Source organism: Heterocephalus glaber, unplaced genomic scaffold (assembly GCF_053883595.1).
Source record: "Heterocephalus glaber isolate CG9 unplaced genomic scaffold, H.glaber_assembly_v1.0 deba00001523, whole genome shotgun sequence".
Taxonomy (NCBI): Eukaryota; Metazoa; Chordata; class Mammalia; order Rodentia; family Bathyergidae; genus Heterocephalus; species Heterocephalus glaber.
In genome coordinates this window covers 27,605,445-27,628,069 of record NW_028258327.1, presented here as the reverse complement: position 1 = coordinate 27,628,069, position 22,625 = coordinate 27,605,445, and the positions used below count along the sequence as shown (strand labels likewise).

The following is a 22,625-nucleotide window of genomic DNA, read 5'->3' as shown; positions in this document are numbered from 1 at the left end:
CTGGGCTCAAATTTCAGGAGCCCTGCATTTGCTTTAATATTCTACTGTTGCTGCCTTGAAATTGTCAATAATTTTGAACTTGAGGCTCAGCGTTTTTACTCTGAACTCCACATTTCACCCTCAGAATTATGTAACCAGTCCTTTCCAAGGGTTCTCTGCAGAATCCACAGTGAGGGAAATGAGATCAGTCTCCAGTTTCTTTTTGGGGGGAGCTCCCAGGTTTCTCCAACTCTGGCATCATACCGAAACTCTAAAGAATCTCTGAAGAAGTAAGTCTCATAAAATTCCTCAAGGGATCAGTCTCTCATTGTTCAAAAATAAGTGTTTTCCCAAATATGGCCTCTGTGTGTGTATATTTAACTTCTCAAAGGGGAAAAAAATCAATTTTGGCTTTCATAAAAGCTCCACTTTGTCCAAAGAAGTTTTTGTAGATATTTTATGTGCTATTGTTACTAAATTATAAGGGAGGGAGAGATTAAGGGGAACATGATGTCCCTCAATATTTCCAAGGATGTCTCACAATAATTTTTTATTTTCTACAAGGACAATCATGTCTATCCATGGTTGAGAAGCAAGGGTAGTGGATTGGGACTTATTTTTATCTTTTAAGACCAGGTCTCTCTACATGACTAAGTTGCCCAGGCTATGCTGATACTTGTGACTCTCCTGCCTCAGGCTCTGAGGATGCCACTGTTAGAGATGTGTACCAGCACCAATACAACCGCAGCTTGACTGGGAATAATTTTGTCAAAACTACTAGTTAAACTCTATATAAATACTAGTTTTTTCTCTGAAAACACATTCAATCCCTTTAAATTGAAACAAAACACATGCTAATTAAGTATCTATTTATAGGTGATTGACTTGAAAATTACAGTTTTAGATAAGCAAAAATTACATGGGAATGTCAAAGTAAACTTTTCAAAAAGAACAATAAAGAAGTTACATTTACTTAAAACATTTAATTATTTGTAATACATTCATAAAATCTTGAAATTTCAGAAATTTCAATTTTGTTTAAAGAGGGATAATTTGCATTATTGTGTGTCTGTGAAACAGTAGGAGGATCATGGCAGGTTAATGGAAGACTTCATGTGAGTCCACCTGAACTCATTTAGTGAAAGACCAGGAGAAAGGTAGGTGTGAGTAAAGGTACAGGTCAAAAGAAGTTTAGTAATTGTGATAAAATAATTCATCGACCTTGTTCGCTAATTAGACAGAATGTGTAACTTATGAGTGATGGAATAAACATTAAATCTGTGAAGAAAGTACAGGAGACATGATAGGAATATACTATGTTATTTAGTATTTTAAGAAGAATACATTTACTGGCTTTAAATTAAATATACAAGTAATTGTCCAGAGCAAATCTTTATTTCATTAGCAAATAAAGCTTTTAAGAAAACTAGAGAGAGGTGATTGGCCTTGTTGGGGGGAAAAGGCAAGATGAATTTAGAGTAAAAAATATCTTGCTAAGACATTATCAGAAACTGGGTTTTAAGGATTCTCATCAGAGGTCTCAAGAAGTTAGCATAGAACATGATTCTCAGTGTTTACCAGCATCCAGATACTCATTAGAAAAGGAGATCACTGGGCTGTTCACAGGATCCGCTGAATCTCTAGCTCCAGAGGGGACCCAGCAACTTGTAATTCAACAAGCTCCCTGCTGTTTCTGCTACACACACACACACACACACACACACACACACACACACACACACACTAGGAGAACACCAGGTGTAGGTTAAAGACCACATTAAAGAGGAATGGGAATTAGTTCTAGTGACAGTGATGCCACTCTTTTCTTGTGTAAACTTCTCTTGGTGGTTTTTTCAGCAAATGATCTATGAATCTCCATGTTATCTAAGGTTACCTCTACATCTCTAATTAGAGCTCAAAACCCAGGTTGTATATTTGAGACTATTGGCTGCACTTTTGATCTACTGGCACTGTTGACACATAGTTCTGTGAAAGAAATGGCCCAGGAAAAGAGGGGCACTTTCACATAGAAGTAAAGGTAAAATAAATCATAAAGGGAGAAAGACAAAATCTCAGATCCTTTGTTCTCCAAATTTAAATTCCTTTTGCAGCCTGACTTTTAGCTTCTATTTATCAAAGCAAACTTTCCCTCAGAACACAGTGCTGCTGATCTTAAAGACACAGCAATAGAATATAATGCAGTGAAATGACTTCAACTTCTTTTGGCCTTAGTAGAAGAATTTACATTTAAATAAATGAAAATCTTTCCAAGTAGAAAAGAGGAAGTACTCACAGGGAGTTTAGAGTTGAGATTCAGAGGCCGAATCTGTAGAAGGTAATCTATAGTTAATGAAATACACATTTAAGTGTTTGGTTAGTTTTTGTTTGATGGTTTGTTTGCTTTGGGTTATTTGTGAAAACCATAATTGGATTATTTGTGTAAATATCAGAAACTGTAAAGTGGGAAAGCTTATTGGGTTTTATTGTATATTCTTTTATATAGTGCAAACTGATCCACTAATCATATATCTCAATTAGGTCAAAATGCTTACAGCTGAGAAAAAACAATTCTAGCTACCTAAGCCAAGATAATACTCTTTCAAAAAACTTTACCTCAGCTTCCTACATCTCAATTCACACATCCTAGCAGAAAGAATATGCCTGCCTCTGGTTTTACTATTTAACATTTTTGAGTTATTTTGGTTTTTATATCTGTTTCACACAACACCAAGTCAGAGATTATATTTTATTCAAATCTTGACTTTAGCACATAGCCCAATATTTGGCACACAGTAGGTTCACAGCTACTGATTTGTTAATGATTCTACTGTTATTTTCTACATTGAAAGTATAACACACAGGACACTGGGAGACATGGTAAATGTGAGCTGTACAACAAGAGCAGAAAGGGATCAATAGCCAGGTTGCTACCTACCAATGACCCCTTTTCACCACCAAGAAGTTAGTTTTTCCTTTCAAAAGAAGATGAATGGTTCCATTCAACAGAACAGGGTACAGAAAAGAACTTGAGCTACCTGGATACAGGATGATCAACATTAGAGAAAAAGAGAAAGTTACATTCCCACACAACCAGTGAGCTATCTTTTCTGAATGTCAGATGATGTAGGTAACAGGCATTATGAATACTGTACGGGAGGGAGGATTGATGGATGGAGGGAACCAGTGACCATGATGAGGTTTTGAGAGTGAAGATTTGAGTTATACTATCAACTAAAAGTGAAAATAGTTTTAAAAGTAATAACAAAACTTTAAAAAACAAGAAACATAGTAACCAACAAAAAGTTAATACTGGATAAATTATATACAGGGATAAATCTAGACTACATCAGAGCAAACCAATACTTTCTGTCTCTCTGACTGTGGAGTGATTTTCTTAGTAGAAGATAAATGAAATTTATCAATGCTCTGCTCACTTCCTATTATTTCTCCCTTATTTATCTAATTTTGTCTAAGTAAATTATACAACAGTGGCTGAGACTCATCTTCATTCATTGATGTTGATGAAATTTACAATATTCTGACATAGTTTTTCTAAAATATTGTTATAGAATGATTTTAGGACTAATCAACCCTTTTTAATAACTGTATCCAGTTCTATTATAGAGTTAGCTGGCAATTTGTATGATTTATAGAATAGTGTGTCACATTTATAACATAATAAATTTATATATTACAAAATCAACTACCACAATACTCAACTTGTTATATAATCACTTTATATGTTTATTTCTTCTTTCTCCAAACCTTCTCTTAACTATCTACCTTCCACACTATAAAATATGATTTTATTTTTCCAGATTAAATAGCTCCCTATCTTTCAATCATGAAGAATTTCTTTTTACCAGAGCCTTGAATATCTTATCAGTATCAGATAAGTACTTACACAAAACTAAAGGGTAGCTAAGTGTTCCAATTTGCTCAGCATGAAGAACATAAGACTTTCAGTGTTAAAATAAATGTTTGCACAGTAGGGGAGCTGATAACCATAAGGAGAATGATTTTTTTAAGGCAGATACTGAAGACACAATTTATGTGTGGTCCAAGATAAGGACTTAGATGAAATGTCCATGGGCCAGTAAGTGGAATAAAATATATTACATAAATATATACTATATATAATAATATAATGTTATATTAGTATATATTATAAGCAGTCTATGTATAATTATGCCTATACATAGTTAAATTTAAAAGTATATTTTACTATGTGCCACAGTACAGAAAGGGAGCTGTTATCAAAGGCAAGTGAAAGCTGTAGTTGAAGAGAAAGGCTGCTGGGTGGGAGGTACTAAGCCACTCCCAAATTTTAGTATAGTGCACTGGCTCAGATTAAATGCAGAATCTTCTTTGTCGATATGGAGATCATCTGATATTGCTTCTCACAAGAAGACTTGAACATGAACCCAAAATACCAGAGCATTTTTGAGGAATCAGATTTCGAGGATAGGGATCTGGGTGGAGAAAATATGAGACAGAATCTGAAGCACTGAACAACAAGCAGCTTCTCAGATTTCTCTGGCTGAGTTGCAGGGTTTGATTGACCGCTTAACAATGTTGTACCCAAACACTCAGATGTAATTAGTAGGTCTCAAAATATAGAAAGAACTCTAATTTTCTTATATAATAGAGAAATTAATTGACTGTTTCCAAAGATGCATATTATGCCCCACTATACAGACATGATTCAAGGAAGAATACATGCCCTTGGGCTGGGGATTTAGCCCAAGTTCGATCCCCAGTACCAAAAAAAAAAAAGGAGAGAGAATACATGCCCATTTTCTTTCCATCTCACTCTTGTTTGTTAGTTTAACTACTCTCCCAGTTATGCCGATTTCAATTTTAACAATACTCAAGTACATAATCTTACTGAATTTCTCATAGCCTTTCAAATAACAATAACCTGTGGATTATTTTGGCTACTGAAAAAAGTAGATATACTGAACAATGCAGAAGTTGAGTTATCTATTAATTATTGAAAATGATACTCCTCCAAATAGAAGGATTGTAAACTAACAGTGGAAAGACTGAGAATATTATCTTGCAATTATTAGCCAAGAGTAAATAACATTCTATTTAAATTTTAATTTCAGAGCTGTCATGTCCTTTTTTCAAAAACATAAGTGTTTATCAAACAAGCTAGCTGAGAGCACATATATTCATTTCCTATCTATACAATATAAGTAACATCAAGTTATATTAAGTATGTATGTGTTGTCACATATGCAGCTGGGCATGTGGCTTTTTTTGAAGACTGCTAAATTAAATAGGCAGGAGGCCCTGGAAAGTAGGGTTCTCCACATATGAACATATGAACTGCAAATTAGCACACACATAAACAATTTCAAAATTACCTATGTGTATAACAAGTAGCTAGTTTCTAGTGTTCACATGTAGCCACCTTATGGGACCATGCCCAAACAAGGTTGGTGCCTAGCTGTGCCCAGTCAAGTTTTCCATTTTGCCCCTCTTTTCAGCCTATAAAAGCTCACACTTCCCATTACTGAGAAAACTTCTATTTCTGAGTACTGCCCAATGCATGGATCTTTCTTTCTTCAAATAAACTACTAAATTTAATCTGTACAAGCCCAAAGGATACAATCCTTCTAATGTGGTTACAGTACAGTTTGGTAGCAAGTTTAAATATTTTTAAGAACTTTCATTATTAATAGAAATATGCTTTATCTGTGCTTCTGCTCACAAGGTTAAGAACATTTGCACAAGATCAGAACTCCCTCATAATGGAGAATTGTCTGTAGGAAACCCTTTACCTGAACCGTCAGATCTGTCCTATAAAATGCCTGTCAAGCCCTTTTTTCATCTAGTCTTTCTGCATCCGTAGGAAAATTTTGGTTGGATATGTTCTGAAATCTATTGACCACACAGTGGTGAGCCCTAGTCATTCTACAGTTAGTTAAAACCTGCTTTGACTATTGCATTTTTAATGAAATACTTCCTCGGTGATGAAACCAGCCAACATAACACCACTAAAGTTTTGACATGTGTAGTTTTCCCCTTCTCTTTAAAAACCTACTTTGAAGGAATAGTACAACTTTAATTATTTAATAGCTGAACAATGAGCAAGGACTGCTCTTGTTCACGAAATAACTTGCATAAGTGATATCTAGTAGTGCACTTACTGTATTCTTATCTGACCACGCACACATTCTATATCACAGTTTTTGAAAAGGAGGGCTATGTCTTATTCATTGTGGAATTCAGAAATGTAAAATTAAGGCACATCATAGTAGCTCAACAAGGTTTTATTAAATGAACCAATTAATTAAATTATACATTATTCCCTTCTATCCTTTTCACATGAGTTAATAATAGATCCCATTTATGAATAACTTACTTTAACCTTTTGAATCAGCATTTTACCAAGGGGATGTCACTTAGTCCTCACAACTGCACTCCCATGGAGAATTATCCCATTCCACTGGTTAAACCTGTAAAGCAGAGAGAGGCTGAGGAGGACTTGTGCAAGGTTAGGTAAAGGTAACGGGCTCTCTTTACACCCTGGGCTGTAATGATCAGGTGCATTGCCCTGTAGGAAACTTTATGAACTTATACATCCTGAGACATTGTTTTAGAAAGCAAGGTAGAGACATCATGAGAGAGAAAATTAATATATCCTGTTTTCCAATAAACACTTTGATTTTCAAATGCTTCACTATTCATTTTGATGATATTTGATTTTTTATTTAGAAGCACCAATGAAAGTCAAGGTTTATATTTTTATTGTAAAAACAAAAAGGCCACCACATAGAGAATGTTAGGACACTAATACTTTTGAAGAATTAGCTTCCTGTTTTCTATGAAAAATGACTTCATTGCTTAAAAATTCTCCTAGGCTCTTTTGGAATAATAATTTTTATATGACCATATTAGTGTGAGCAAGAAACTTTTGCTTAAGTTTAAAAACACATAGAATTATAGCATTTAGTACTTAAGTATAAATATTCAAAAAGAGCAAACTCTACTTCAGTATGTTTTCTTTAATCAAAAATATAAAAATATATGCTTGAAGAGTCAGTGCTCCTGCCTTAGCACCCAGAGTATCACCACTTCCCCATTGAAACCAAGCAAAGTATGCAGTTGAGACACCAACTAAAGGGAAAATACACAAGCTCATTTCTCTTCAAAAATGGTAAAGATGGAAAGGAGTAAATTCATTGCACCTGGTAATTTATTACAGGCATTTAACAAATAAATATTACATATTTAATTCTAAGTTTGGTATGCAGTTCAGTAGGAAACATTAGGAGACCTATATTTATCACTTAAATTTTTATAATTCGTTCCAAAACTTTGAAAGCTATCCTTCAAGAATGATACATTCTTTGACAAAACTAGAGGATAGGTGTAAAACTTTGAAAATTGTAATAGTTCCACTATCTGCTCTCCAAAATATATCAAAATATATAAAAATTCCGAACATTAGAACCAATCATAAATATCTATCTCTGAACCTTGACCTTTTCTTTGTAGAATATAAGTATGACGAAAAGAGACTTAAATACTTACAATGGGGTTTTAGTACATCAGTTTTCAAAAGCTTCTTCTTATACTAGAATTTCAGATTATCCCTTGATTGAAGATTCTATAACTTTAGGCAATTTGTGTTTCCATTAGTGTGAGATGTGACTTATGATGAGTACCTCATCATAAATGGAAATCTAGGAAAATCAACAGAATTTCAATCAATACAAAATCTGAAAAAAAAAGGAAGACAATTTTTTAAAATGTGACACACATTCTCTAGATAATCGATTTTAGGAAATGGTACAAACAGAATTGGATAATTTCTATTCATCTATTTGGGCCCACAAGTCCCTCAAAATTGTCCCTGTAGCCCTCAGAGACTGTCCCGTTTGGGAAACATTAGAATATATACAACAAACTGACCTATTTCCTTTTTCTACATGTGATTGTACTCACATCTGTTTTAGTGAAAGTTCACAAACAACTTATTTACCTTAAAAATTTAGATTAAAGGAATGACAGTGCCATGGTATACTAAATACTATTGAGCCAAAGGTCCTAGAGCTAGCCTAGGCACTGAAAAATCTATACAGCATATACTCAGGGAACTAATTAAAGAAAAACTGTGTGGACATTGCATTCCTCTTAATTGTTTGTTGGTTTTTCATTTATTTATTTTGTTTCTGGGGAATCAGACTCAGGGCTATATGCATGATACCTAAGCACTTTGCCACTGGTCTGGGCCCTATTCCCAAATTATGATTTTATAAAGCAATATATTGAGAGAAATATTGTTCATAGAACTAGCCTAAAAATAATAATCAGAAAAAAACATGATCTTCCTCAGTGGAAAATGTAAAGGTTACCTAAGATGTTAGGATTATTCCCTCAAAATTGATATAAACTACAGCTATTTAATTTTTTATTTAAAATGTTCTGAAATTCCTGTAATGGAATGAACTAGTATGAACTAGGCTGCATTAAGGATTACCTAGAAACAGAAAACCATTGCATTGGGTGTATCCCAATGAGGGTGTTGCCAGAGGACTTGGGCATCTTAGTGTGAGTGGACAGAGAGGGAAAGACCATCCCTCAGTGTGGGCAGGCAGCATCCACTTGCCTGGGGCCAATTATAGATGCAGAGCTGGCATGTGCTCTCATAGGGCCAAGGCAATGGAACACTTGTCTCCTGCCTTGGACATCAGCACTCCAGGCCTGGCAATCCACAGACTCCAGGACTCATACTAGCATCGCCATTCCCAGTTACCAGTGCTATTACTGACTTCAAACTGAGTGTTACCTTTCAGCTTACCCATTTCTAAGTCCTTTTGTCTTATGAACCTATCCAGCATCCAGGGTCTCCATCCTTCAAATCACCTGTCATCAGACTTCTTAATCACCATAAACATGTAATTTAATTCCCTAATAAATCTTCTTTCATATATCTAGAGGTATGCATTCATTCCATTGCTTCTGTCCCCCTTGAATATCCTGATTAATACAGTAACTAATGTAGTCTATGAACTTTAAGATGACTTAGATTTCCTAGGGAGGAAATGATAGTATTGTTAATACAGACTTGATTGGATGTTTTAGAGAACTGAGATTTTCAGACCTGAAGGTAAGGACTTAGTTTTACGTATTTAGCAGAAAATATGCTAACAAGACAGTACTATCTTGACAGAGGAAATAGCTAGAATTATTGTTTTGCTTAAAATATTCCAAACAAAAATGTATAACTACCCCTTGGGGAAGAAGGTGGAAATGAGAAGGTGAGCCAAACTGTTAGATATCCAGGAATACTGCACAAAGATCAAAGGTGTCAGAAGGAACAGACTACAACACATATAGGAAATTGGATATGATTAATACAGAAGTCAGAGAAGTTATTCCTAACTTTTTAATGTTTGAATTATTGATGTCTAGAGAGCAAGAGTGGTGTGTAGGAGGCTGTTGTTACAGTAGCTGAGAATGTTACAATTGTTTATTTCTTTATATCCCCAACTCTTGAAGACAAACATATCCATGATACTGGAATGATAGTAATACATATGAACAGTAGCATTATTGCTTTTGACTTTTTATCCCCTATGTCAGGTATGGAAATAAGATACATTTCAGCAGTCAAATCCAAGAGGAACTAACAAATGGAAACACTCTGTTCCTTCCTGAATCAACCACATTGTGTAAATACTTGCACAACGATTTTGCAGAACCTCAGGATTACCCAAGATCTCAAAGCATGATTATACTAAATAAGGAAACTTAATTTAAAATTTCTTTCTTGCTTTCAGTATATGTTACATACGCAGGGTGGAAAGAACTGAATGTCATAATGTTAATTTCATAGCTGAAATAATATTTTTGTTTGCTGAAATGTAATTTAACTTCAATGACAGATATTTGTGCCCTCGTTTCTATCTCAGTGGAAACAAAATTATATACAGGCATACTATACCTCATTAGAATGGGTGTATAAAAACTTGATCAGTCCAAAGCAACTCTAAGTTATGAGAATATATTCACTAACTTATGAGAACAACCAGAAGGAGATATAAAATTGAATTATGTTCGAGTACATGACAAACTTTTTTTCATGGTCAAATATTCATGATTGTGGTCCAAAGACATATGAAGCTTTCAGGCTGAAGAAAATCTCCCAAAACTGGGGCAAGAATGAATATAGAGGTCTGTTCATCCTAAAGACAAAAAAAATGGGGCAAATTGTACAAATAAATCACTCTTTTAGACTAATATATATAAACTGACTTTCATCTACTTCCCTCACATAATTTTCAATAAGCTAGGTATTATAATTATTCAATAACTAGAATAATTTCTTATAGATATTCACATTCTGGTTAAATAGAATCTTGGTGTCCCATTTGTTCTGCATGTCATTGATTCTTAAGATATTTTCATTTGGATAGAAACAAATTAGGAAAACAAAATAATGTTTTTCTGATTTTGAATATAATGCAAGTTCCTTTTCAACATTACAAAAAGAATTATACCCTCAGAACACACTACTAATCAAACAATTCCCAGCTAACCTCAGAGTTTGAAAGCCAAATAAATGCTATGGTAGACTAATTTAAACAGATTTCACTCTAATGAATCTGAAGAATTAAAACAAGGACAGACTGAATAAACCAATTGGGAAAACTTTGTAACATTGTAGCATACTACCACCACTTTCAAACTGTCAGCCCCCTCAAACTTCCCTACCAAAAACCACAGGGAGATTATCTAAAGATAAAGGTGATTTTCAATTTTATTTTTATACTCTTCTCAATAGTGCATTATGCTATTTCTTGGTAGCCAATCAAAGTGTATTTTAGTTTTTAAAACTCTACTATAATCCCCATCACTCCTTAGAAAATATTGCCTCCAAATTTATTCTAAGTACTGGAGACTGAAAGTGTGACATCAAAATTAATTACCATGTGGTTTCACCCTTTATGTAGAGGTTTGGGGTGCAACTTAAAGGGACAAATGAAAACCAGGACTCACAAGTCATGCAAGCACCTATATAGGCATGGACAAGTTTGAATGGTACTGTGTACCCTAGTGAGTCCCAAAAGGTAACATGGAAATTTTCAAAAATTTATTCCAAAGTATAGTGGCTCCCTGACATCCATATTGCACCATAAGAAACTGTGTTTACAGCACGTTTATTGAGAACATTGAGCTTATTTATGAGAAGTTCTTATATTCTTATTTTTTATAACCTTAACTTGTAAATCTTTTATTAACCCTATCACATTATCCATAATTAGTTTAAAGATATTCCCTCTTTCTGTCATCATATGCAAATATGTCTGGTTTTTAACTAACTGTTCTAAACTTGCTTTTTCCAGTGTTATCCATGCCTTTGTGCTTAGTTTTCTTATGCTTGTACAAGATTCCTTACAGTATTCTCATTCTCTTAAACACAACTCTGTTCATGAGATGGAGCTGAATATCATCTGACAATTTCATTAAGTCTTCTGGTATAATTGTGTGACATAGACATAATTTATTATAGAATAATTTAATTTTATGCCTGTTATATTAGACTTCAGCATTATGAATATCATTTTTTCCAAGTATTTTTCATATTGTCTTGAGACTTTGTCAAGCAGGATGCTGCCCCTGTTCCTGGGTGGTATAGGGCTCCTGTTAATTGGAGTAACTTCCATAAATATAACTTAAATCTGCTTCTGTGGCCAGGATAGTCTGGGACTACTAGTGCTGTCCCAGAAGTAAGTCCTGAGCTGAGAATAGGACTTGTGTCCTAGTCTCTTTATTCCCATTAGGTGTCTCTCCAACCCCTTAATATTCACCCAGATCTGTATACACCCAGAGCATCATGGTTGAACCCAGAAGATGCTTCAGGCTCTGTGGCAGGGTCTCAGCTCCAGATAAATGAATTTCTTCCACTGGTAAGTGTATAATTTCTTTTTATAAAATCAGATGATATTTGGCCATTAGAAGGTACTAAACTGATGATTTTAGGTGAACCAAACAGTTTAAACAGAAAAGAAAACATAAATATTTTCTCAGGCATTTGCACCAAGAGAAAAAAAAATCATATCCTTATTTTTATTTCCAGAATAGTAAAGGAGGAGTATGTTAAATAAATTTGTGATAAGATGGAAGCATTGACTCTGATAGTATAGTACTGTTGAGAGCAACTATCTCAGACTAAATACAGTGGACCCTTGACTTACAAATTCTATTGGCTCCTGAGGGCTGGTTGTAACTCGAGTTGGTTATGTTAGTACAGCTGAGATCTGGATGTTTATCTGGGTACACACTATAGATAACAAGAGGCAGATGAATCTTTCATTAACCTAATTAACCCAAGTTGTTCGTATGTCAGACCAGTCGTAACTTGAGGGTCCACTGTATAGGAATTTGTGGAATCTGTTTATAGATTGCAGGTGAGTTCAGAGACTGGGAGGCATTTCTAAATGTAAAGTCTTTAAGGAGACTGTAGTCACTGTTCTTTCCTTGCTATCAGGAGTCCTATCGATTCCTTTGCAAATGGAGTCAAATTTTAGAAATTGTTCAAACACTCTTTATTAAATATAATATTGGCCTCTGCAACTAAACTTCAATCTCCCATTTAGGCATCCCTATATCAAAAATATAATAAGCATATAATTGATAACCATGAGCAATATCTACTTTGGAGCAATACGAGGAGAGAAAAGCAAACAAATCCCTGCTAAAACAAATCATAAAGTACATCAAATTATTCCAAGTGCAAGAAATTTCTAAGTTCTCAACAAATATTATAAAGGATCATGAAGGACTGTGAGTGTACTCATATTAAAGGTTTCAGTTAGAAACCAGATTATTATATTTAATACCATTTTAATCTCTGAAATATTATGGTTCTTCTTAAATTCTGATGTGTTTTATTCTAAGATTTTTTTAAACTTAGAGTTATAGGTCAACTCCAATTTTAATCCAAATGTATCCATGGTTTTTTTTTGTTATTGTTATTGGTTTGGTTTGGTTTGGTTTTATGAGTCAGGGTTTGGCTATGTAGTTACGGCTGGCCTCCAATTTGTCGAGATTATCCTCCCTCTTGGCTTGCATCCATTCCTAAATTTCTTGTTCAAAGCTAATAAAAATCCTAGAAAAATGTCAAAAATCAAGCCAAATTCATTCAAAGTTACACACATAAAAGAAAGAACCTTTCTGTGCAACTAACTATGGAGGGCCCAAACAATTATAGATAATTGTCATATATGTTATTATTTTAGTATTCTCTTGAGAGAGGTCTTTAGTAAGCATTTTAAATAATTCTAATGACAATAACAAGATCACACTAGAGTTTTCATGTATTCTAAATATTTACACATATAATCTAGTTTAATTTTCAAAGTCATTTTATGAAATATATTTCTAAATTATTCTCATTTACAGAAAACTAAAGCAGACAGAAGTTGCTGATACACCTAGGAAAGGCTAATGTGGAGATAGCACATAGGGCTGCACATAATTTATTATTTTTCCCGGAGCAGGGAAGGTATTGGAGTATCCATAAAAGTATCTAAATTGTGATTATCATCACTCCCCTCTTGAGACTGACATTTCACCTAGCACTTCTATTGTCACTAATTTCAAAGTAATTCAGAGTGAAACCACTAGGTTGGGAAAGTTAGACAGATAGGGCACAGGTCCTGAATAGTTAACCCAAAGTAAACTAAAAGTCAGAGCTTAAGTGAGTTAACATCCCAAAGGGCCCAAATAATTAATTTAAGCAAACTGACCATCAATGCCTAATTGAATGCAAGAGACATAGAACAGGTTCTTAATCAAATGAAAGAGACCTTGGAAGAAATGAAATGCAAATGAAGTAGCTTGCTTTCTGGACATAAAAGGCCTGTATGCAACCAGGAGCATCCATGCTTTTTGTCACATACACCAGTCCCCAAAACTGTATAAAAGGCCAATGGTCTTAAACATCTATGGTTTTTACCCCTCCCTGACAAGCAGGAAGCTCTTTTCTTTTATTCTGTCTAATAAACATGCATTTGGGCATTCCTCATCACTTGCTGCCTGCTGTTTTGTTGGCTTCACTCTTCATTGTCCTAAAAAAAGAACCTCAGAAGTAGAGAGAGCTGGTTAAAGAGAGCTCCAGTGTATCAGAAGATAAATATTATATTTGGAGAAAAGGATATAATTCCAATCTGTCCTATGTATTAGCAATTATTAACTTTCCTAAGCCTATCAAATGGATACAGTAGCACTTTTCTCAAAGATTAAAAAATTGAATATATTACATACATGAAGTTACCTTGTAAACTGTAATATGCTAATGTATGTATTTCTGGACTTTTCATCTCATTCATTCATACATTTCCAGTGCTTTCAGGATCTTTTCATTTTTGCAGAAATGAAATATTTAATGTCTGATTCATTTAGTCATGTATTCCACAAATACGTGCAAAGAGCCTATGTGTGCAATGTAATCTAGGTGAGTTAGGAAATTCTTTAAAAAACAAAGATATTTACCAAATGCCTGAGCTAAAATCTGAAGGTTTTTAGAGGCTAAATAGAGGAAGCTAAATAACTATGAGGAAACTAGTCTTAAAGCTATGAGGTTAGAAGTGGCTGAACAGAGCAAACCAGGCAGAGAGTCCAGAACAGAATGTATCACAGTCTTTGAGGTGAGATAAAATTACATTTGAAATGATAAGAAGTAATGTGTTAGGACATTATCCTCAGGGAGGAGGATTGTGATGAACCTGAGGATTGTGATGTGCTTGAGGAACACCAGGTAATATTACTAGAAAAGCATTTCTCAAGACCAGAGTAGGTAAAGGCAGTCTAAAAAAATATATTAATCAAGCAAATGAAGAGGAACAATGTATCAGTTAAACCTGGCTCAGAATTGATCATGAGAACCATCCATATAAAAGTAATGTTCTTCTGTGAAGCTCAGCCTGTCCCAGCACCTGGAAGGAAGCTCCCCTGCTGCCATCCCAAGCTCCTAGGGCACAGAAGGTGAGCCACGTGGGCACCAGAAGCACACTCCCCCCCCCCCCGTGGAAATGAGAAGACACATAAACAAGCCTCAAAAACAGATTTCCAGATCACCTACAGCAACCCCAAAGGGAAAGAAGATGGAACACTCTGATACTCAACCACCTGGACTCTCTGAACTGGCAACAAAAGAGGATCTGGGAAAAATGAAATCAGAAATAATTACTCAGATAACAGCAAAGATTTTGCCCATGATGCAAGACATGATTAATAAATCTAGAGAGCACACAGATAAAAAATATAGAGGATCTGAGGAACATGATGGAATCCCAACATAGGAAACAAATAGAATCCATAAAACAGATGCAAACAGATTTCCAAGAGATTAAAAACTCCATCGAAAGTCTGCGCAGCAGAATGAACCAATGTGAGGATAGAATTTCAGATATAGAGGATACAATTGCAATTAGTGAGGAGGAAAAGAAAAATTGCTTTAAAATTGTAAGGGAACATGAGAAATCAATCCAGGAGCTGCTAGACAATGCAAAGAAGAATAACATAAGACTGATTGGAGTCAATGAAGAAACAGGAGAGAGTGCAGATGACGTAAAAAAACTGTTCACAGAAGTGATGGCAGAAAACTTCCCAAGCAGGGGAAAAGAACTTGACATACAGATAAGTGAGGCATATAGGACTCCAGCTAACCTTAATCAAAAAAAATCTACACATAGGCATATAATAGTTAGGATTCCAGAAATCCAACAGAAGAACAAAATTCTACAAGCAGTGAGAGAAAAGAAATAAATCACATACAAAGGAAAGCCCATCAGAATCACAGCAGACTTCTCAATGCAGAACCTCAAGGCAAGAAGAGCCCCGAGTGATATATTTCAAGCCCTAAAGGCAAACAGCCTCCAACCCAGATTGATGTACCCTGCAAAACTATCTTTCAAAATTAATGGAGAAATAAGATGTTTTCATGATAAAGAGCACCTCAGGAACTTCATGAATACCAAACCAGCACTCCAAAAAATTTTAGACAATACCCAGGAAAAGACAATGAGGATCACAACCCCAGGAAATCCAGCAGAATGAATCCATTGGGAGTGACAAATTAAACGCAAAGGGGGAGAATCCAACAAAAAGAAAAAGTCATTACAAGGCTTTTAAAACTTTTGACTTCATCTCCCTAATAGTGTATAATTCAATCTTATTATTGTACTGATTAGTATTTTTTTGATTCTAGAATTGCACACCAGTCCTTGTGCTATACTGGCTATTTATCATCTTCTTACATCTACATTTTTTAATTGGGTTGTCTACTAATGAGCTCTAAGAATTCTTTATATATTCTGGTCATAGGTTATATGCATTGTAAATATGGTCTGTTTAAGGACTACTTTTCATTTTAATGATGTCATTTAAAGTTCTAAATTTTGATGGAATCTCATCAATTTTTTTTCTTTTATACATCATGGTTTTTGTATTCTAGGTAGTTCTTGCCTACCCTGAATTCATAAATATTTTCCCTTATAATTTCTTCTTAAAATTTTATATACTTTTAGGCTTTCTTATTTAGGTTCATAGGTCCCTTCAAGTTATTTTCATGTATGGAAAAAAAGGATTGAGGTTAATTTTTTATATATGGATACCAGGTGTTCTATTGCTGTTTGCTGAAGACACTATCTCTTCCTCGGCTCTTGAATTGAGTTATATTCTATAAAATGTTAATGTTAAATATTCTTTCAAAACTCAGTGGACTATATATGTATGGTTCTATTTCTAGATTCTCTGTTTTATTTAAATGATCTGTATGTCTTTCCTTACACCAACACTGCCTTGATTACTGTAGCTTTAGAAGAAGTCTTAAAATTGGATGCTAAATGTCTTCCAACACTGGTTTTGTTTTGGTTTTCGGCTTTTCTGGGTCCTTTGTACTCCTACATAACTTCAAAATTTCAATATCCATTTCTTCATTTATAGCAAGTATACACAGACCTGAATTTTTATATATACCTTGTGTTTTCTAATCCTGCTAAATTCAAGTACAAGTTCTAGGGGGTCCTAGAGATTTCTTAGTATTTTCTCTGTATATGATCATTTCATCTACATATAAAGATTTTGCTTCTGCCATGCCAATGCTATCCTAGTTGTGTCATTTTATTGCCAGATTATTTTAGTTTAGACCTATGTTTCAAAGTCTAATGGACAAATCAAGAGTAACCATATCTGCCCTTGTTCCCCACTTTAGGGAGAAAGCATTGTATCATCTTCATTCATAGAAAGAGTTTTTGTTGGAAGTATGGAATACATGTCTTTGATCTGTTGAGAAATTTCTGTTCTACTCCTAGTCTCCTGATAGCTTTTACCATGAACAGCTGTAGAATTTAGTCCAATACTCTTTCTCCAAGTAGTGACAGGATCATATGGCTTTCTCCTTTTCTCTGTTAAAATGATGACTTTTGGGGATGGATCTTCCAATGCTGAACCAACACTGCCATCCCTATAACAAAACCACTTTCTACATACTCCCAGATATGACTTCTAAGAGTTTGTTTTGTTAAACAAATTTCTATCCATGTTCATACTTTTTTCTTCTATTATCTTTATCCAGTTTTAGGATTAGCACAATGTTGATTTCCTAAAATGAGGGGAGAAGTGTTCCTTCTTTTTTCTGCTTTAATTGTTTGACATAATTTGTCAGTTAAAATGTTTATGAGCTTGCTGTTGTCATATAGGTAGGTTTTCAAGCTAGGAATATACTTTCTTTAATAGGTGCTATTGAAATTTTATGTTTCCTTCAGAGTTAGTTTCATTAATTTGTCTTCTAAGTTACTTCTTAGAAGTTGTCAAATTTATTTCAAAAAAGATTTTTGTAATATACTTTCTATATCCTTTTAAATTTTGTAAAATCTGTGGTAATGTCTCCTAGATCTTAATATTGTAATTTAAAAAATGTATAACTGATATTGTGTAACAGGAAGAAAAGGTCTAAAAGAGCAGGGGAATTGGGAGGGGTAGGGGAAGGGAAAAAAGGGAAAGGAAAAAATACGAGAAGAGGAAAAAGATGGAAACAAGGTCTTTGCAAATAAGGAAGGGTGGAGGGGGTGAAGTGAGGGCAAAGGAAGGGGAAAAAATAAGAACCAAGATACTCATGTAAAGGTACAAGATCCCAGTGATGAATGTAACTGTATTGTGTACCTAAAATGTACCAATAAAGTTAATGGGGGAAAAAAAACAAAAGTAATGTTCTTCTTTCAATAGATTCCTTGAACTATGAAATATCATTCAAGAGGCAGAAACAATGGTCTGTTTTACTCTTTTATGTAGATAGCACAACTGAGCTGTAGACCCACACTGCCCCATTCACCTGAACTCAGGCAAGCTCAGCCAATTCTCTTTCCACTGACCTAAGAAAAGCAGAAATAAGAATAATAAAGTCTCAGGGAACTCCTGAAGGCCTAGGCCAGAGCATCTATGTGTTGGATAGAGTGGCATGAACTTGAGTGACTTTTTCTGACTGAAAATTCATTGATAGTTCATACATGTATGCTAATATCATGCATGTAATTGTAACAGAGTAAATTGTGGTAAAAGTTGTGTGCAATGAATACCATTGAGATGACTCAGCACCCTGTCAATCATTTGGTCAGTCATATCCAGAAAGATCCAAGAGAGGCACACTAGGCAAGGCACAAATTGCTTCAAATCCAAAAACCTAATTTACCGCATTCACTTTCTCCCAACTGCCCTGGCACTGCGTCTGTCTCCACTCATGGGAATTTTTTGCTTCTGCTGACACAAACCTGCTTGCACTGAGCATACCTTCCCTCTTTAACTCAATAAATGTAGCTGCTTTTTCTTTTACCATCATGTGTATAACTTGCCAAGCTTTGCAGGTCATGTACAATAAACTAAAATCTGTCTCTCAGGAACTCATCACTCACTGTGTCATCCTTGGCAAGCCTGGCCAAGAGCCAGCCAGAAACATTAGTTGAGCCAGGAAGAAAATTAAGTTCCATTGGGGGGAGATTTTTGGGGGAATATTTCAAACATCCTCTCTTCTCTTTCCTCTTTTTTGTAGTGGCCATCCAGACTGCTTCCTTGATCTTATTTCTTAGGACCAAGGAGTGGGGGTCCATCTTCCTGCTCCTATGGCTTCCCTGCTTTGGGGTGGCTGAGAGCATGCCCTGGGCCAAGTAGATTTGGGTGACAACTCAGGCAGTGGATGATGCTGTTTATGAGCCCTGGAGGATCCCATAGATTCAAACCAATTAGGAGCCTTCTCTGAGGCTTGTTTTCCTTCTTGGGAGCAGTGTCCCCTTCTTATCCATTCTTTTTCACTCAGACTTTTTGGTTTTTTTGGTACTGAGGATAAAACTCAGGACCTTACCCTTGCAAGTGCCACTGAGCTAAATCCAGGCCCCTCTTTCACTCAGACTTTTATCTGTCAGGAAACTCAAATCTTTTGGCATTGTTTTCTGGTATGGCTAAGTAGGGGTAGCCAGGTAATTGGAGGTAGGGGTCTAGACTACTATCCCCTGCCCATGTAGAAAGAGAAGGGAAAGCTTGTGTTTTAAGGTGTACAGATTCTCAGGTGAACTAACAGACAGGAGATTTCCTTTTCAAAATTGCCATACTCAGAGTCAGTCATTTAAACCTTTGCTAACCCATGTCCTATTTGTTAGGGAAGAAGCGTGACCACATTGGGCCTGATTTCTCTACTGAAAGTTGATATCCACACACAGCCACTCTAGTAATTATTCAGCTGAAGGACCCTAACATATACCATCACAGAAGTCAGTATTAGTTTAAAAAAGAAGCTTGGCAGGAACTAAGACCTGTTAATCATAAAATTTTGGGCCAAGGAGCAGGGGTGCCAGCAGCACAGAGGAAGTGAACCTTTCAGGCTGCCATACCACAGCCTGCAGTGCCAAGGAGGTGAGCCACTTGGGTGCCAGCAGCACACTGTCCCCCCACCATGCACTGAAATGAGAAGACATGTAAACACATCTCAAAACCAGACATCCACCTAAAGCTACCCCAAAGGGAAACAGGATGGAACAATCTGCTCATCAACAACCTAGACTCCCTGAACTGGAAACAAAAGAGGACTGGGAAAAAATGAAATCAGAAATAATTTCTCAGATAACAGCAGATATTGTGTCCATAGTGCAAGACATGATTAATAAATCTAGAGAGGACACAGATAATAAAAAATAGAGCAGTGGAGGAACATGATGGAATCTCAACACTGGAAACAAATGGAATCCATAAAACAGATACAAACAGATTTCCAGGAGATTAAAAACTCCATTGAAAGTTTATGCAGCAGAATGAGCCAGTGTGATGACAGAGTTTCAGATACAGAAGATAAGATGGCAATTAGTGACCAGGAAAAGAAAATTTTCTCAAAAATAGTAAGGGACCATGAGAAATCAATCCAGCAGTTGCTAGACGATGCAAAGAAGAATAACATAAGACTGATGGGAGTCAATGAAGGAACAGGAGACAGTGCAGATGACATAAAAAAACTGCTCACAGAAGGGATCACAGAAAACTTCCCAAGCAAGGGAAAAGAGCTTGACATACAGATAAGTGAGGTATATAGGACTCCAAATAGCCTTGATAAAAAAAAATGTACACATAGGCATATAATAGTTAAGATTCCAGAATAAAAGCCATCTATGAAAAACCAACAGCCAATATCATACTAAATGATCAAAAATTGAAATCCTTCACACTAAAATGAGGAACAAGACAAGGATGTCCACTATCACCACTCTTGTTCAATATAGTCTTGATAACATTACCCACAGCAATTAGACAAGAGAAAGAAAGAAAAGGAATAAAGATAGGAAATGAAGAAGTCAAATTGTCATTATTTGCAGGTGACATGATACTCTATATAGAAGACCCCAAGAACTCCACCAAACATCTTCAATACTTAACCAAATTCAGTAAAGTAGCTGGATACAAGGTCAACACAGAAAAATCAATAGCTTTCCTCTACATAAAGAACAGACTCACTGAGAGAGACATAGGGCAAACAATTCCTTTCACAATAGTATCGAAAAAACTGAAATACCTATAAATCCACCTAACAAAAGAAATAAAAGACCTCTTCTCTGAAAACTATAGCACTCTAAAAAGATTGATTGAAGAGGATATCAGAAAATGGAAAGATATCACTTGCTCCTGGGTAGAAAGAATCAACATAGTGAAAATGGCCATACTTCCAAAACTCCCGTATAGATGCATTGCAGTCCCAATTGAAATCTCAGCAGCATACTTCATAGACCTTGAGAAAACAATCCAAAAATTCATTTGGAACAAGAAGAGACATAGAATAGCAAAAGCAATTCTAGGTAACAGAGACATGGCAGGGGGCATCACAACTCCCAACTTGAAACTATACTACAAATCTACTGTGATAAAAACAGCATGGTACTGGCAAAGAAACAGACCTGAGGACCAGTGGGACAGATTAGGAGATGCAGAAACAACTCCAGACACACTCAGCCACCTCATCTTCGATAAAGGAGCCAAACACCCTCACTGGAGGAAAGATAGCCTCTTTAATAAATGGTGCTGGAAAAATTGGGTTTCAGCTTGCCAAAGATTAAAACTAGACCTATATCTCTCACCATATACTAAACTAAAGTTGAAAAGGAGTAAAGATCTAAATATTGAAATAGAAATGCTGAACCGGATGGAACAGAGGTTAGGTAGAACTCTTAAAGACATTGGTGTAGGAAAAGAATTTATGAACAAAACCTCAGTTGCCCATGAACTAGCACAAACAATCAACAAGTGAGATCTCTTCTTACTAAAAAGCTTCTGCACAGCAAGAGAAACAATCCAACAGTGTGAAGAGACAACCACAATGTGGGAATTTCACCTGCTGTTCCTCAGACAAAGGACTACTACCTAGAATCTATAAAGAAATTTAAAAAGTCAGACCTCCCAAATTTAAAGACCCAAACCAAAAATGGGCATCGGAAAGGAACAGAAATTTCTCAGACAAAGAAGTAGAAATAGAAAAATAAATGTATAAAAAAAGGTTCAACATCACTGGTCATTAGAGAGATGCAAATGAAAACAAAGCTGAGATTCCACCCCACCCCAGAAAGAATGGCTGCTATCATGAAATCAACCAATAAAAAATGCTGGCAGGGCTGTGGGGAAAGAGGAACACTGCTCCACTGCTGGTGGGAGTGTAGACTGGTGAAACCACTATGGAAATCAGTATGGAGATACCTCAAAGAGCTAGGACTGGAAGTCCCATTTGACCCAGCTACTCCATTGCTGGGTATCTTCCCCAAAGAATTAAAAAGATCATACCACAGTGATATATGTGCACCCATGTTCATAGCAGCACAGTTTGTGATAGCTAAAACTTGGAAACAGCCCAATTACCCATCAACTGGTGACTGGATAAGAAAATGTGGTTTTTAAAATGAAATGGAGTACTACTCAGCCATAAAAAATGAGAAATTAGAGACATTTATAGCTAAATGGATGCACACTGAGGTGATACTCTTAAGTGAAATAAATAGGGCACACATGTAAATACCGAATAGTTTCTCTAGTGTGAGAAACTGAAAGTGTAAATAAGGACTAAAAGGTATAATAGATAATGTGAAGTAGGAAGAAAAGGG

The 22,625-nt window shown here is 35.5% G+C and overlaps 1 protein-coding gene across 1 annotated transcript in view; it reads left to right on the top strand.

The window, feature by feature from the left end:
* Nucleotides 1-22,625, top strand: part of LOC101719771 (cysteine-rich secretory protein 3-like) — a 93,917-nt gene that overhangs the window by 40,349 nt on the left and 30,943 nt on the right. The gene's annotated exons all lie outside the window — the stretch shown is intronic.